The sequence below is a fragment of the Fukomys damarensis genome, unplaced genomic scaffold, assembly GCF_012274545.1.
Source record: "Fukomys damarensis isolate Sample0158 unplaced genomic scaffold, DMR_v1.0_HiC HiC_scaffold_19, whole genome shotgun sequence".
In the NCBI taxonomy this organism is placed as follows: Eukaryota; Metazoa; Chordata; class Mammalia; order Rodentia; family Bathyergidae; genus Fukomys; species Fukomys damarensis.
Window position 1 is genome coordinate 47,234,403 of NW_022900931.1, and position 14,617 is coordinate 47,249,019.

General features: G+C 39.9%; 1 pseudogene; it reads left to right on the forward strand.

Annotated features, from left to right (window-relative positions):
• The first annotated feature begins 8,017 nt into the window (after positions 1 to 8,017).
• On the forward strand, positions 8,018 to 14,348 carry LOC104857030 (annotated as a pseudogene).
• Positions 14,349 to 14,617: the final 269 nt, after the last annotated feature.

The window sequence follows — 14,617 nt, forward strand, 5'->3', positions numbered from 1 at the left end:
AGTAGGTATAAGCATGTGAATTTAGAGGAGACAAAAAATTTAGATGATTGTAGTGTTGGACATTTTAATGAAAAATCCAGACACAATTAAGATGTACGGTGATTATTGCTGTTGTGAGTTGAGTTATTGTAGCAGTTAGAATAGATGTCAAACAGGTATTATGCACAATTCAGCATTCACTCATGATGAAACATTCATTCCCTGATACTTTGAACATTTACTATGATAAATACTACGCTAAGGGGGGATTTTCATAATCTAATGAAGACTGTTTCACAAATACATAGCAACATCTTATTTAGTGGTACAATGCTGAAATCTGTGCTTGTGTGATGGGAAAGGATGATATCTACTTTTTTTTCTCTGCTCTTCAACATGAAACTGCAGGTAATTACATCAAAGTAAGAGGAACAAAAGAAAATAAATATATCAGGAGTGACAAGGACAAAATAATAGTTATTATTTTTCTGATGAAAAATAATTGTGTAGAAAATCCAAGATAATCTACAGATTATTGAGCAGAATGAATGAGTGAAAAGCATTTTTGTTAGATACAAAACCAATATGAAATCAATTGTATCTCTATATCAATGTCAAAACTTAGAAAATGAAATAAAAAGAGCATTTACATCAGCACCAATAATGATAATTTAAAGAATAAATATAACAAATGATATACAAATTTCTACAAGTTATCAGATGTTTGAAAAATCAATAAAATTTCAAAGGAATTTTAAATATTCCAAATTCAATATATTAAAGGTATCATTTTTTCACAGACCATTTTTTTCCTTTTCTTATATTAATTCTATTCCCTTCTTTCCTTTCCCTAATCCCTCACTTCCCTTTCCCCTTTGGACCTTTTCTTCCTATTTCCCAATATATATTATGCCTTTTTAATCCTTATTTACACTTTCAGTTTCTCACACCACAGAAACTATTTGGTATTTACACATTTGTGCCTCATTTATTTCATTTAAGAGTATGGCCTCAATGTGCATCTATTTATATATAAATGTCTCTAGTTTCTCATTCTTTATGGCTGAGTAGTACTCCATTTTATAATGTCTCCAGTCTTTATCCAGTCTCCATCTGATGAGCAACTGGGCTGTTTCCAAGTTTTAATTATTATAAACCATACTGTTATGAACATGGGTGCACATATACCACTATCTCCACTCCTGTTTAATGTAGCTTTAGAAACATTAGCCACAGCAATTAGACAAGAGAAAGAAATAAAAGGCATAAAGATAGGAAACAAATAAGTTAAATTGTTATTATTTGCAGATGACATGATACTCTATATGGAAGACCCCAAGAACTCCACCAAAAGTCTTCTAGACTCAGTAACCAAATTCAGTAAAGTAGCTGGGTACAAGGTCAACACACAAAAATCAATAGCTTTCCTGTACACAAGCAACAAATTCATATTATTTTTGATGTTATGGTATGGTCAAAAGGATCTGAATGATGTAAGTGGTGAGCTTATATTTAGTTTTAGGTAGAAAGGAGAGGGTTTATAATCTGGACAGAACATATGGGAAGTTCCTAGGATGCTGATGAAGTTTTGTTTCCTGACCAGAATGGTAATTATATTGTATTTGCCTTTTAGTATTTCATTAAACTCTGTATTAATGTCTTATATCATTCTCCATATGTGATTTCTTTTTTTTTCATTTTTTTTCTTTTTATTGAGTTTATTGGTACAATCTAGGTATACAATACAGTTACATTCATATGGGAAGTTCCTAGGATGCTGATGAAGTTTTGTTTCCTGACCAGAATGGTAATTATATTGTATTTGCCTTTTAGTATTTCATTAAACTCTGTATTAATGTCTTATATCATTCTCCATATGTGATTTCTTTTTTTTTCATTTTTTTTCTTTTTATTGAGTTTATTGGTACAATCTAGGTATACAATACAGTTACATTCATTATTGGGGTCCTGTACCTTTACATGATAGATCTTGATTCTCATTTTTCCCCTTGTCCCTGCCCTCCCTTCACCCCCTTCTTCCCTCCCCATTTACAAACACTTTATTTCCATTTTTTCATTTTCTCATATTTTTTTCCTCTCCCTTATTACCTTTCCCCCACCCTTCCTACTTTCCCTACACCTTTAGCCCTTTACTTCCTATTTCACATTATTAATTATCTCATTAGGATCCTGTGTACTATTATAGTTTTTCACACCAGAGAAACTATTTGGTATTTCAGTTAAAGAAATCTCTATATGAACATTAAAAATAGGGAATCCTAAAATAAAACTAAAAAGGAAAGTAAAAGAGAAAAGGCAATGATGTAAGATTAAAATAATCCTTAATTCTGAAGATGAAAATGGTCCCTTACCATATTTAAATTGCTTCTTGCTCTTGTAGTCTTATTCTTTTTTCATTATTTAGAGAATACTTTATTAGCTTCTGTAATCAAACCCATGTAGATATGACCTTACATATTTAATACAGTGCATTACCCCTGTACAAATGGAAAAAAAATTAGCCTTTCTAGACCAATATGGTTGTCCATTTCTGTACAATGCCAACTCAACACTGTAAATTGGGATAACTTTTTCCAAAGTTGACAGCACCTTTAAAGTTTCCCAGAATTCAAATTATATATATATGTATATATATTTATATTTATATAAAAAGACCAATAACACCAGTATGTTATACATCAATAGCAGCAACAGCTTTTCCAGGTTCTGTAGTCATCTGAACAAAATTATAGACATTCAGCAGATTCCATTAAAAAAACAAAAAACAAGAAAACAAAGAAAAGAATAATATCCAGAAAACGGCAAAGTTCTGTTGCTGTTGTGGTACCTGGCACCATTTTTTTTTTTAAACATCTTAATCATCATCTGGAAAGAGAACATTCTAGAGTAATATCATTAAATGTAGCTCTGATAAAGCACGGTCCCTACTATGTATCATAAATCAGGTACTAGATATTTTACATTCATAGAGGTATGATACAGTACTGTCCTACATCAATAATACTAGAATCAGTTTTGGTTTGAAATTTGCTTTGTCTGCAACTAAGATTGCTACCCCTGCTTTTTTCTGGGCTCCTGTCACATGGAGAATTGTTTTCCATCCTTTCACTTTCAGTCTGTGGGCTTCTTTTTGCACTAGGTGTGTTTCTTGTATAGAACATATTGTTGGATTTTACTTCTTATTCCACTTTTCCAGTCTATTTCTCTTGATTGGTGAGTTGAGTTCATTGACATTGATGGTTATAACTGATATGTACTGACTTATTATTGGCCTTTTGTTGACTCTTTTTACTTTTTCACCTTCTCCTTTTAATTTCTTGCCTTGCCTATTTGATTTGCTCTGATGGGCCTCATGGTGTTGCCTTCATTGTCTTTTTCTAGGATCTTGTTTGATTTCTTTTTTAATAAAACAACAATAAAGCATAATCAAGTCACTTGAAGAGGCAAATGTTGGGCAGGAGAGAGATGGTGCATGAGAGAGGGGCTTTCTTCTACATGTCTCTCTCTAAATTTATACATACTGTCAATTTTTTTGACTGAAGTGAATTTTGAATTATTTTGACATGGACCAGCTATGTATAATGAATTTAATTCCATCAAAAATTGCATTGTATGAAAAACAATTACCCATTTCTTTCATCTTTTCTTCCCCCAGCTCTGCCCTTCCTTTTCTGATGCTATGTGAACCCAGGGCCTTGTGCAAGGTAGCCAGGCTCTCTAGTTCTTTTATATTCTTATCAATGCTCTGTTCCCAAATACTCCAGCTTGTCACCACAAACAACCTAGGCTCAAACTCTGCCTCCTCCCCACCCCAATTTAGGCTGCAGTACAAGCAGAAAAGTCAGTTGGCTACAATTATATCTCCTGACTTCTCTTTCACTTTTCCCCTCCTTATCCTTGCAAATGCACTAACATTTCTTGCTGGTTCTACCATTATCCTCTTAGCTCCTTTACTTCCTATCTTCTGCTGCATATGGTTCTTCAGTGACCAGTGAAGTTGATCCAAATATGCATACTGCGCCAGGGCACAAGGGAAAGATGGGAGTGTGCCGATGTCAGGCATTCATAGGATCCCACTGACCACCAGGAATGGACTCAGTACTGATTCCAGATGTGTGAGATTCCAACCCTAAAATCTCATCCCAGCATTCTCTTTATATATAAGTGACTATGAGAGAAGACATTTAAATACCCTACCGGTTCTTTTGTACAACAAGGCAACCATGCTCAAAGTTCAGTCTCATAAGCACAAGAAATGGTTGTTTTTGTTTTAAACCACTAAGCTCTGGAGTGTTTTGTTATGCTGCAGCAGGTAACTGACACAGCTTCTACAGTACAGAGTCTGAGCTTGGTCCTCCAGCTGATATGGGATGACAGGTACATGTTTAATAGGACTGTAGGTATGGTTTATGTTTCATGAGAATCCTTGTTGGTAGCAGTGTGGAACAGGCCTTGGAGTGAGACAGTACTCTGGACAGAAGAGGGTTAGGAATGTTCAAAATGTCTTTTTATGGATCATCAGCATTAATTCTATATCTAGAGGGTTAGTTTGGAGGGGATCTTGACATTTCTGTTACTCTGGCCAGAAGTGCTTCATGAATGGGCATGGGTTTAGGCTAAGTCTCCCTCAATTTCATACTTTGAGTTTACTTACATACCTATGAATGAAATTGATGTGGAGACAGAGTCTTTAAAGACATGGTTAAGTTGAAATAAGGTAATTAGGGTTGTTCTTAATTCAGTATGATTGGTATCCTCATAAAAGAGGAAATTCAGACTGAAAGAGAGACACGAGGATGCATGCACAGAAAAAAGGCAGTGTAAAGACATGGAGAGAAGATCATGACCTGTAGAAGCATTTCAAGGCACCAGACCTCAGCAGGAATCAGAACTAGCCATGTTTTTCTTAGACTTCTGGCCTCCAGAAGTGGAAGAAAATAAATTTACATTGTTTAGATCACCCAGTCTGTGGTATTTTTTATGGAAGCTCTATTAATCCAGTTGACCTATGTCTGGCCAGTGAGAAACATGCAGAAGGAAACAGGGAAAGCTTGCTCTCTCCTGAAAGGGAGCTACAGGAAGACATTATCCCCCTCACCAGTAGTTGCCTGGAGCTCAGTGATGGGATGCAGCCAGGACAGAGAGTGTAAAAGAACCCAAAGCCTTGATGACATTGGGAAGCTGCAGGGTGAACCAACCCGGAGCTTGCTTTCTTAAGGGTTTCTTACTTCAGGAGATGAGGTTTACTTTATGTTTAAGCCGTTTTGGCATGGCTTTTCTATGATTCACAGCTGAATGTACGCTAACTGACCTACATGTTAACTAAAAAGTGTGAAGATCAGTGGGATTTTGAGGGGATGGTATGAGGAATAGATTCAAGAGGAAATAAAGTAGAATCAATGGGACACAGCCACTGATTTGAGGCTTGTGGTTAGAAAGAGTGATGTCCCTCAAATATATCTACCATTTTAGACTCTTAAGTACAGTCAGCTGTAGGCTGTTCTGTGATTTATGTACCACTAAATGTGTGATGTATAATGACAGAAGATGTCAAAATATGAAAAGTACATCTTGGAATCAGTAAAAGAAAGCACTCAAAGAAATATAATTTTCTCTTTTTATGTGTGCAAGTCTTATGATTTTATTTAGCCAGAAATAAAACATGCACTTGAGAGTTGCCTGTTCTTTTCTTTTCTTTTCTTTTTTAAGCAGCAGGCCTTGGAACTGATGACTCTGATGGCTGACTCTGATGGCCAGCTGGGCTGCCCTTTACACAATTACAGTTCTTAAAGAACAACTATGAGCAGTCTGTGCCCAGTAAGATGTGTTGTGCACCAGTGGCCCTTCCAGTTCCTTGAACTGTGGAATTGTGGACCAAGAACTTCTGGAAGCCACTGGACAGCATGTGCTGTGTTTTCTTGTTGCTCCCATAACTGATGTTGGGCTTCAAGATCTGGCCCTTGAATCTTCTCCATATGCCAGCGCCCACAATATTGATTATGCCCAAAGAACAGGTGAGTTTGACTGACACTACATGACTCACAGAAGAATCTCCTGAGCACTGCGATAGTGCACTGCTCAACATGACCTCCCTGCTAACGGCCAAAGCCGAGACCAGAGTAAGGGCCTATGAAGCTGTGGGGCTGATATGAGAGAACATGTGTAGCTGAGGTCGGAGTAAATCACACCCAAATGCCATTTCCACAGTTAGTTTCTTCATAACTTGAAGGACAATGCTCTAATTACAACCATATATATTTTGTCTATCTTGCTTCTAATTTTAAAATGCTGTGACTCTCTTTAAAGCCTTGCCTGCACTGGTTTCTATGGCAGTCACATGTACCACACATCTACACACATACTTCACCTTTACCCTGATTGATGAATAATAAAATTCGGTGAAGGAGATGGGCCCAGTGCCTTTTGCCAAAGGAGCACTGGCCGTCGCAGTTCACTTTCTCTAACTCTGTCTTAAGTTTTTCTTGAATCTTGCATCGCACTGGGCAGGTGGGGACTGGAGACTTGCTGCAGGAGTCTCTGGCAACTGTACCCAATCATTCTGGTAGTGATGCTTGTCAGCTGACTGGTACTGGGTGAACTTCTTAGTCCTCTTGTGGGTGATCTTGAACTTCACTAGGGGTCTGATGGCAGCCATGAAGCTGCATAGGAGATAGTCACCACCGCTATAGAGAGCAGTAAGGAAGAGAAAGAGGTCAACGTATGTATTCCTTTGGAGCTTTGCTGAATGGGTGTTGTTTTATTTGATTTCATTCATATGTCTGAGTATTTTGTGTAAATCAGTACATTGAACCTGTGAAGACAGACGATAACAAGAACGCTCATGATCTTTTCCTAAGGATTGTGAGAGTATCAGTGCTAAAATGCAGTGATGGCCATGCATGCTTGGTGCATGCTTGTAATTCTAGCACCTGGGAGGGTGAGGCAAGAGGATTTGCTGTGAGATTGAGGCCAGCCTGGACTGCTTAGTGAGTTTAAAGCCAGCCTGAACTATATAGCAAGTCGCTGTCTCAACACCCCTTCCCCCCCCAAAAACCCCACAGTGATGTGTTAGGTACGTGGTGTCACTGAGGGAGGCCGATCAATTTTATTACAGCTAAAAGTGGGAGGGGGGATTCAAGAAGTGGAGAATGACACAGGAACAGGAACGAATGACATCAGGGCTGGAGGCATCAGAGGGAGTTTAAACTGATTTATTCCCAAATGTAGTGCTTCGTTTGTGTCAAAATGAGAAAATGAATGACACAGTAGTGAGTCATGGTATGAAGCTAAATTTATTGAAACTAAAGATTTAGATGTATGCTGAATCTGTATTCTATTTTGTTAACTTTTTTTCTATGAAATGATGATAATGTATGTTTAAATTTTTCCAAAGTTTTTACTTTGCAGGAAAGACACAGGCAAACAAAACAAAACAAACAAAAAAAACACCCAATAGTCAACATGAACTTTTATTAGTCTGTTTGTCTGTTTTTTTGTTTATTTTTGGAAAATAGGTCCATAAAATCCACAGGTCAGGAAACAGGGCTAGTGAAAGACCTTTAAATTCGGTCATTTACAACCTGCTAATTCTGTTAATCACCACTAAATAAAGAACTTTCCCTGAGAAATACCATAAGCCTCACCTCCACTGGGCATTGTGCCATGGGAGGATAAGATGGGAGCGGCCTGGGTAGTGTCTGGGATTTCTTCCTAAAGGGCTCCAGGCCTAGCTCCTTGTCAGGAGTCCCTGTAGAGGAAGTGCACAGGCTCCATTCAGATAGAAATTCTCATCTCCTGGCCTGGTGAGGAGAAAAGAGGGTGGCCATCTGTGGACATTGGGGAGCATTAATTTCAGCTCAGGTCTGTTTTAGGTCCCAGAGATGTGTAGAGTTTATGAAAAGGAAAGGGGCTTTTGAGTCTTTATAGGACTAGAGAGGAGTGGAGCCATGGACATAGAGAAGAAGATGGTCAGGATAGTGACTTTAATCTTGCTTTTCTTTAGATCACAATGATCACGATGCGGATCATGTTGTTTCTCATGGTGGCGATCAGGGAGGGATGTGCAGGTGAGTTTCCTCTGAGGATCCCAGTCTTCCCAGCTTACCTATAGTGTTGGAAGAAAACAAGTATCTTGAGTTATAATCAGGATCTTGGTTGCTGTAGAACAGAGACAATGTCTTTGAGATGCACAGAGGCAGACTGGATGCAGGCTGACTGCAGCTTTCTGGCCTTTTGAGGGGTCTGGCTTGTTGCAGGGAGGGTGTTGCTAAGGTCTGTCCTGGTTCTACGCTATATGACTTGGTGTGGCCCTGACAGGACTCTGGTAGGACTGTGTATCCTCCTAGGCACTCCCTGCTCCCCTGGTCCTGGCCTTGGGGCTTGTATGGCAACTGCATCATTTTGCTTTACGCCCAGGGAATGTTCTTTTCACAGCCCTTCTCTCTACAGCAAGAACAATCATGGCATTTCACAGTCTGTATTTCTCTTCATCATTATTTTTGAAAAAAAAAACAACAACAATATTTTCCTAAAGAGCATTTCATTTGATCTCCACAAAAATGATATTTATTAGTTCCATTTTAGGCATGAAGAAACTGAGGCTTAGATATGGTAAGCTGGGATACTTGACTTGTAATCCTGTAGTTGAGTACCTTTGACTTCAGAGCTTGTGATTATTTTCGTCCTTCTGATTTATATTAGTTGAGAAGAATCTACAAGGTTCTTTGTTTACACTTTTGTTAGTTTCTTGGCTGTAGTCATTACTGTCATCTTCCCACCCCAAGTTTAAGTCACATTAAGCTGTGTATATTTCTTCAACAGGCTGGACTTTGCTTCTTTCTTTGCTCCAGGCCTTCAGACATGTTATCCCTTAATTTCTTCTCTCTGTTCCTACTGATAAATCACATTTATCCTTTCAGAGTAAGCTAGGTGATGTTTGCACTAGACTTCTGCGACTAAGACATCGTACCCTAGAAAATCTCCATGCTGACAGCCAGAACTCTCCATCCTTCATTCTGATGTCAGAGTTTTTGTTTTGTACTCCTAGGCTATGATTCATTTCCTTCGAATGGTCAGTTCACAGAGCAGGGCCTGCGCCAGCATGAGGTCAAGTGGAGAGGCCTGTGCTGAATCTGTGCTGGATGCTGGGCTAGATGTGCCAAATGGAGACGATACTGGCAGTCTCAGGCCCTTCTGACCCAGGCAGCAAGGCCTTGGTGCAGTGGAGGAATAAGTTTGAGATAAGTGATAAGGGGAGGCTGGGTTTTGTGTTAAATTGGCAATGAGAATAAAACTCTGCACGTCCTGTCATTCTTACTACTGCTGATCTGAAGGAATGGACACGTTCTCTGTCTTCATCTCTGCCCTGAAGTTGTAAGAAAACCAAAGATGTAATAGTGAGTGTTGAGGCTTATCACAGAGCCCAGCCAGGTATTCAGCTTGTCCTTGAGAGGTTTCTTTGCTTTTTAAAAATATCCTAAAATATTATCCTTTAGGACACCACTGTGCATCTCTAGGGATTGTTTTGTTTTGGTACTGGGGATCGAACTCAGGTCCTTGTGCTTGTGAGGCAGGCGCCAGAACCACTGAGCTAAATCCCCGGCCCATCTAGGGATTTTTTTATTACCTCAATACACACTCTGGCCATTAAGCAATGGATCTGTATTCTCCCTTCCCTGACTCCTGCTATTCTTTCTGTTTCCAAGAGTTTGCCTGTCTAGTTATAAGCAGGATCATAAAGTATTTTCCCCACTGTGTTTTGCTAAGTTCCCTGCATGTAAGTTTTTCAAGGTTTATGAATGTTTTAATATGGGTAATTCATTCCTTTTTATCCATAGTGTACATATATGTATATCAATATACATGTACATATATAGTATGTACACATACCATACCTTCATCTGTGTAGGAATTCTTGGGTCTCTTGTGAACTATTGGTCACCATGAACATGAGTGTAGAAATAACAGTTTGTTCAGGCTTCCAGTTCTTTCAGATATTTACTACTAGTGGAATTCCTGAGTCAGTGATAAATGTATGTTTAATTTTATGAGGAATGTTGCTGGTCGTCTCAAAAATCCTGTTATTAGGTCACTCCCAGGGGCATGGTCTTCTGAATTCAGGGAGGTTCTAGTAGCCATAAGGACACACAATGATATGACTCAGGAGAAGAGCCTTTAGACTGTTTGTAGTTCCTACAGCTGTCTTGGGTATTGGGCTGAAATGGACAATGACCCTCAGACAGGCTCGTGTTCTCTACAGACAGCCTGTATGTCCTTCTCACCAAGGATGGTGTCACCTACCGGACCTTCTGTGACATGGCCACTGCGGGTGGAGGCTTACCCTGGTGGCCAGTGTGCGTGAGAACAGCATGCATGGGAACTGCACGGTGGGTGATCGCTGGTCCAGTCAGCAGGGCAACAGTGCAGACTACCCTGAGGGTGATGGCAACTGGGCCAACTACAACAACTTTGGGTCTGCAGAGGAGGCCACAAGTGATGACTACAATGTTGGTGCCATTTGTTAGCTTTGTGGGGAGGGCAAGGCCTGGGGTGTAGCTGGGCCCAAGCACGCAGAGGGGATGGTTGAAAGGTGGCTACAGTGCTAGGGTTGGAGTTGTAGGGCAAAATACATATCTTGAAATTCACCTTCCTCTTCTCAAAGCCTTGAGGGATCTGGGCAGTGATGCTAAACGTGGGGGTCATCTCCCATTTGAAACCCAGAGCTGTCGGCTCAGCTAAGGGAGGGAGACTACTGTGTGTGTCTTTTGCATCGTAGGATGTCCTAGCCTCGTCAGGCTCAGTGTTGGTTGCTTCCCAGAACCCTAACTACTATGATATTCAGGCCTAGGGCCTGGGCACATGGCGTGTGCTGAATAAGAGCCCCCCATGGCATTGGAAGAACAGGTCCTTCCTGATGTAGTACAACAACACTGGCTTCTTCTAGCATCTGGGATACAATCTATTTGGCCTCTACCTTGAACAAAGGGCTGCTGGCTGGGCACATTTAAGTGTTTAGGGTGGATTTAATCCCATGTTATGACCGAGTGCTCTTGCTTGGCTGCTTCTCCTAGCACTGGTTCTTTAGAAACTCCTGTTTTGGACCTCTGATAGACTGAGCCATGTAACAGAAGAAACTTAGGGAATGGGAGAACCAAGGGAAAGAGGGATAGGGACAGGGACGTTGACCTGCCGGGAAGACAAAGCTGTGAGTCACGAGGAAGCAACTTTATTTTTATTAGTACATGTTTGTAGTATAGAATATTTATGTTCCATGTGTAGAGTTGGTACACGTACACAACACATCTTAATTCCTTTTTGCATTCCTTTTCCCTCCCCTCCACCCATATCTTGATCTCCTTCCACTTTTGGCAAAACATCTCCCTGCTTCCTATTATTCATCTTTTATTTTACTATTTATACTTTGTGTTTCTCACTTAAGTTTAACCATGGGTTATTTAAGCTCATGTGTTTGATTTATTTTGCTTAATGTCATGGTCTCAAGGTACATCCATTGTCCTACAAATGACTCACGTTTACCTTTTGTGATGCCACAGTAGTACTTCATTGCATATAAATAGCATATTTTCTGTATCCATTCATTAATGGACATACAGGCCCTTCCAAAATCAGGCTATTATTGGGCCTGGGATTTAGCTCAGTGGTTCAGTGGCCTGCCTTGCAAGCGCAAGGACCCGAGCTCAATCCCCGGTATCAAAAAAATAAAACAAAAAACAAAATCAGGCTATTATTGGGCCTGGGATTTAGCTCAGTGGTTCAGTGGCCTGCCTTGCAAGCGCAAGGACCCGAGCTCAATCCCCGGTATCAAAAAAATAAAACAAAAAACAAAATCAGGCTATTATAAATTGTGCTGCAATAAAGATAAGTACGCACATGTCACTATCTAATGATGTCTTTAAGTCTTTCAGGAAGATACCGAGAAGGGAATAGGTGAGTCAAATGGAATTCCTAACACCAGTTATGTGAGGAATCTCCATACTGATTTCTATAATGGTTGTACCAGCAGAGTAGAAGGATTCCTTTTTCCCTGCAGCATTGCCATCATTTGCTATTATTTCATTTTTTGATGATGGCCATTCTTTTGGGGGTAAGATAGAATCTCACTGTTGTCTTAAGTTGCATTTTGCATTTATCTAATGGCCAGTGATTTTTATTTCTTCATGTATTTATTGGTCATTTGTACTTCTTCTTAAGACTTGTTTTCAAAAGCCATCGTTTGCTTGAAGGAATTCCTCTTTTGTTCAATATGGCAGCATGTCTACCTTCCTCAAAAACCTTTCCTTTGGGTCCTTGAAGAAATTCCCAGCAAAATATGAAATAGGGAAATGCTGGACTGACCATGGTCCTGCAGTCCCTGTGGTCTAATACTTTGGTGGTGCTCAGATATCACAGATCCCTGCAGAGGATCCTGATCTCTTGCTCGGTGCTAGGGTGCAAGGCGAGAGAGTAAACTCAGAGACAGAATCAAGGAGAAAAACTAGAAACTGGGATGGTCAAAGTTGAGCAAGCAGCAGACCCTGAAAGGCCAGAATTCCCAATATTTATGGTTACACAATCATCCATTAAATTGGAGTGAGGGGACTGTGTGTGGTTGCTAGGAATAAGTTGCAGAGGCAGGCAAGGCTTGTCAGAGAAGAGACACAGCAGCATTCTTGTGTTAGGAACAGAAGAGACCAGTTGTAGTTTGTGGTTAATGATTAATTTGGTCTTTCCATTTAAGAAGGTATTAATTTTGGAACTGGAATTTGGGTACATGTCATTCTGACCTCAGCTGCCGTGTTATCTCCTATCAAGCCTCCCAGCTTTATGGGACATTTCTCTGGCCTCTGCTGTGGCCACTGGCATGTGTGTGTGGGGGTAATTTCTAATCTGTGTGTCATCCACAATGCTCCCAAGAGTCACATAGGCTTCATTTGGACTCACTTCTTAAAACAAGCCAGTTGTGGGATGAACTCTTTACAGCCTGCTCTGGGCATAATCACCAGGGTGGTCTCCCACACTCAGAGAACAGCATCTTATTACTCACCTATGGGCCAGAGTGTGTGTCTGTTCCTTAAGTCCCGTCATGCATCCTTTCCTGCATTCTTGGATAATGGGTCTCAATAAGGACAATTAAGAACTGCAATTATTTCCTGAGCACTTAAAATATGCCAAACTCTTTTCTAGGAATTTGACACAATTTTTCGTCATTTTAATTATTGCAAGAAAAAATTTGTAGGTAATCAACTTGAGTGCATAATATTAAGTGAAACAAGTTAGACAAATAGCCCTATCTATTGCATAGTTTCTCTTATATGAAATTCAATGTAGAATAGAGGAGACAGATAAGTAAGAAGTAGGGATATCTTTTTCAAGAACAAGAACTGGAGGGAGGAGGGAGGGAAAGGAGAGAAAAGGAATGAAAAAAAAAGAAATGAAGGGAAAGAATTATACAAATAGAGCTGCAAATGGGAAGTGACCAAGAGCTGGAAAGACTGAGGCAGGCCAGGGAGGGGGAGAAGATGGGCAAAAAGACAAGATGAGTTATGCATGTGTACCAACTCCCCATGATAAATGGAATCATTGTGTACTGCAGACACATACTACTGAAAATTAGAAAACTAGAAAACTATGAAGTTAGAGCTGCTATTGTTTTCATTTTACAGGATATAAACCTATGCTTCCTAACCACTTCCCTGTGCATCCTTTTGTATTAGTTATGAAAAGATTCAGGCTGATATTTACAGCAGTGAACAATTAGTAAAGTGGTAAGGAAATTTTATTTTTGTTATGAAGAAAAGCCATTGCTGTAAAAAGGTATTTTTCCATATAATAAAGTGACAGAAGTTAAATCTCCAATAGGAAAAATCAAAGCCATTACTGTTTGCCTTTGACATGCGGATGGAAGCAGGTGAGTTAGGAAAACAGGCCTGTGGTAATTGGAAACAGTGGCAGGCGGCTCCCTCTGATAACCGCTTATCCCTGCTGGACTTTTGAGGTCTTTCTCTGAGAAGCCACAGGTAGACAAGGACCAGCTTTTGCCTTCTTGCTCCGCATGAGAGATTTCTTCAAGACCAAGGTGAGGGCTGGAAGACACCAACCACAGGCCAAAAAGATACGGGGCTCCAGCCTCATGGCGTGGAGAGTTTGGCTGTAGCCTGACTTCCACTTTAGAGCATCCTTGGGCTGAACAAAAGGAAGCTGACTCCAATTCCTCCTTTGAATTCTTTGGGTCTCTTCTTTTATAGGGGAATTTGTTGCTGGATCTGTGCAATCTAGGGTTTTTAATAAAGAGGAAGCAGCCAACGCTTTCTGTGCTGGAATGAGTCACCGGCTGCAACCAGGAGAAATGAGATTTCAGGGGATCAGTGGCCTGTGCATCTGAGCAGATGTATGTGTGTGTTTTGTATGCATTTGTGTGCATTTGTGTGTGCTGTGTGGGGTATGTGTCAGGCTTGCTCTCACTCTCTTGATTCTACTCTCTTGATAGCATCATACGATCAGAAATATATTGAGAGTGGAGCCTAAGTTATCAATATTTTCATTTATGGTCAGTTCTCTTATGTTTTCTCTATGAAATATTTTCTTATGTTGAGGTCATGAAGATATTATAAAGGTAATA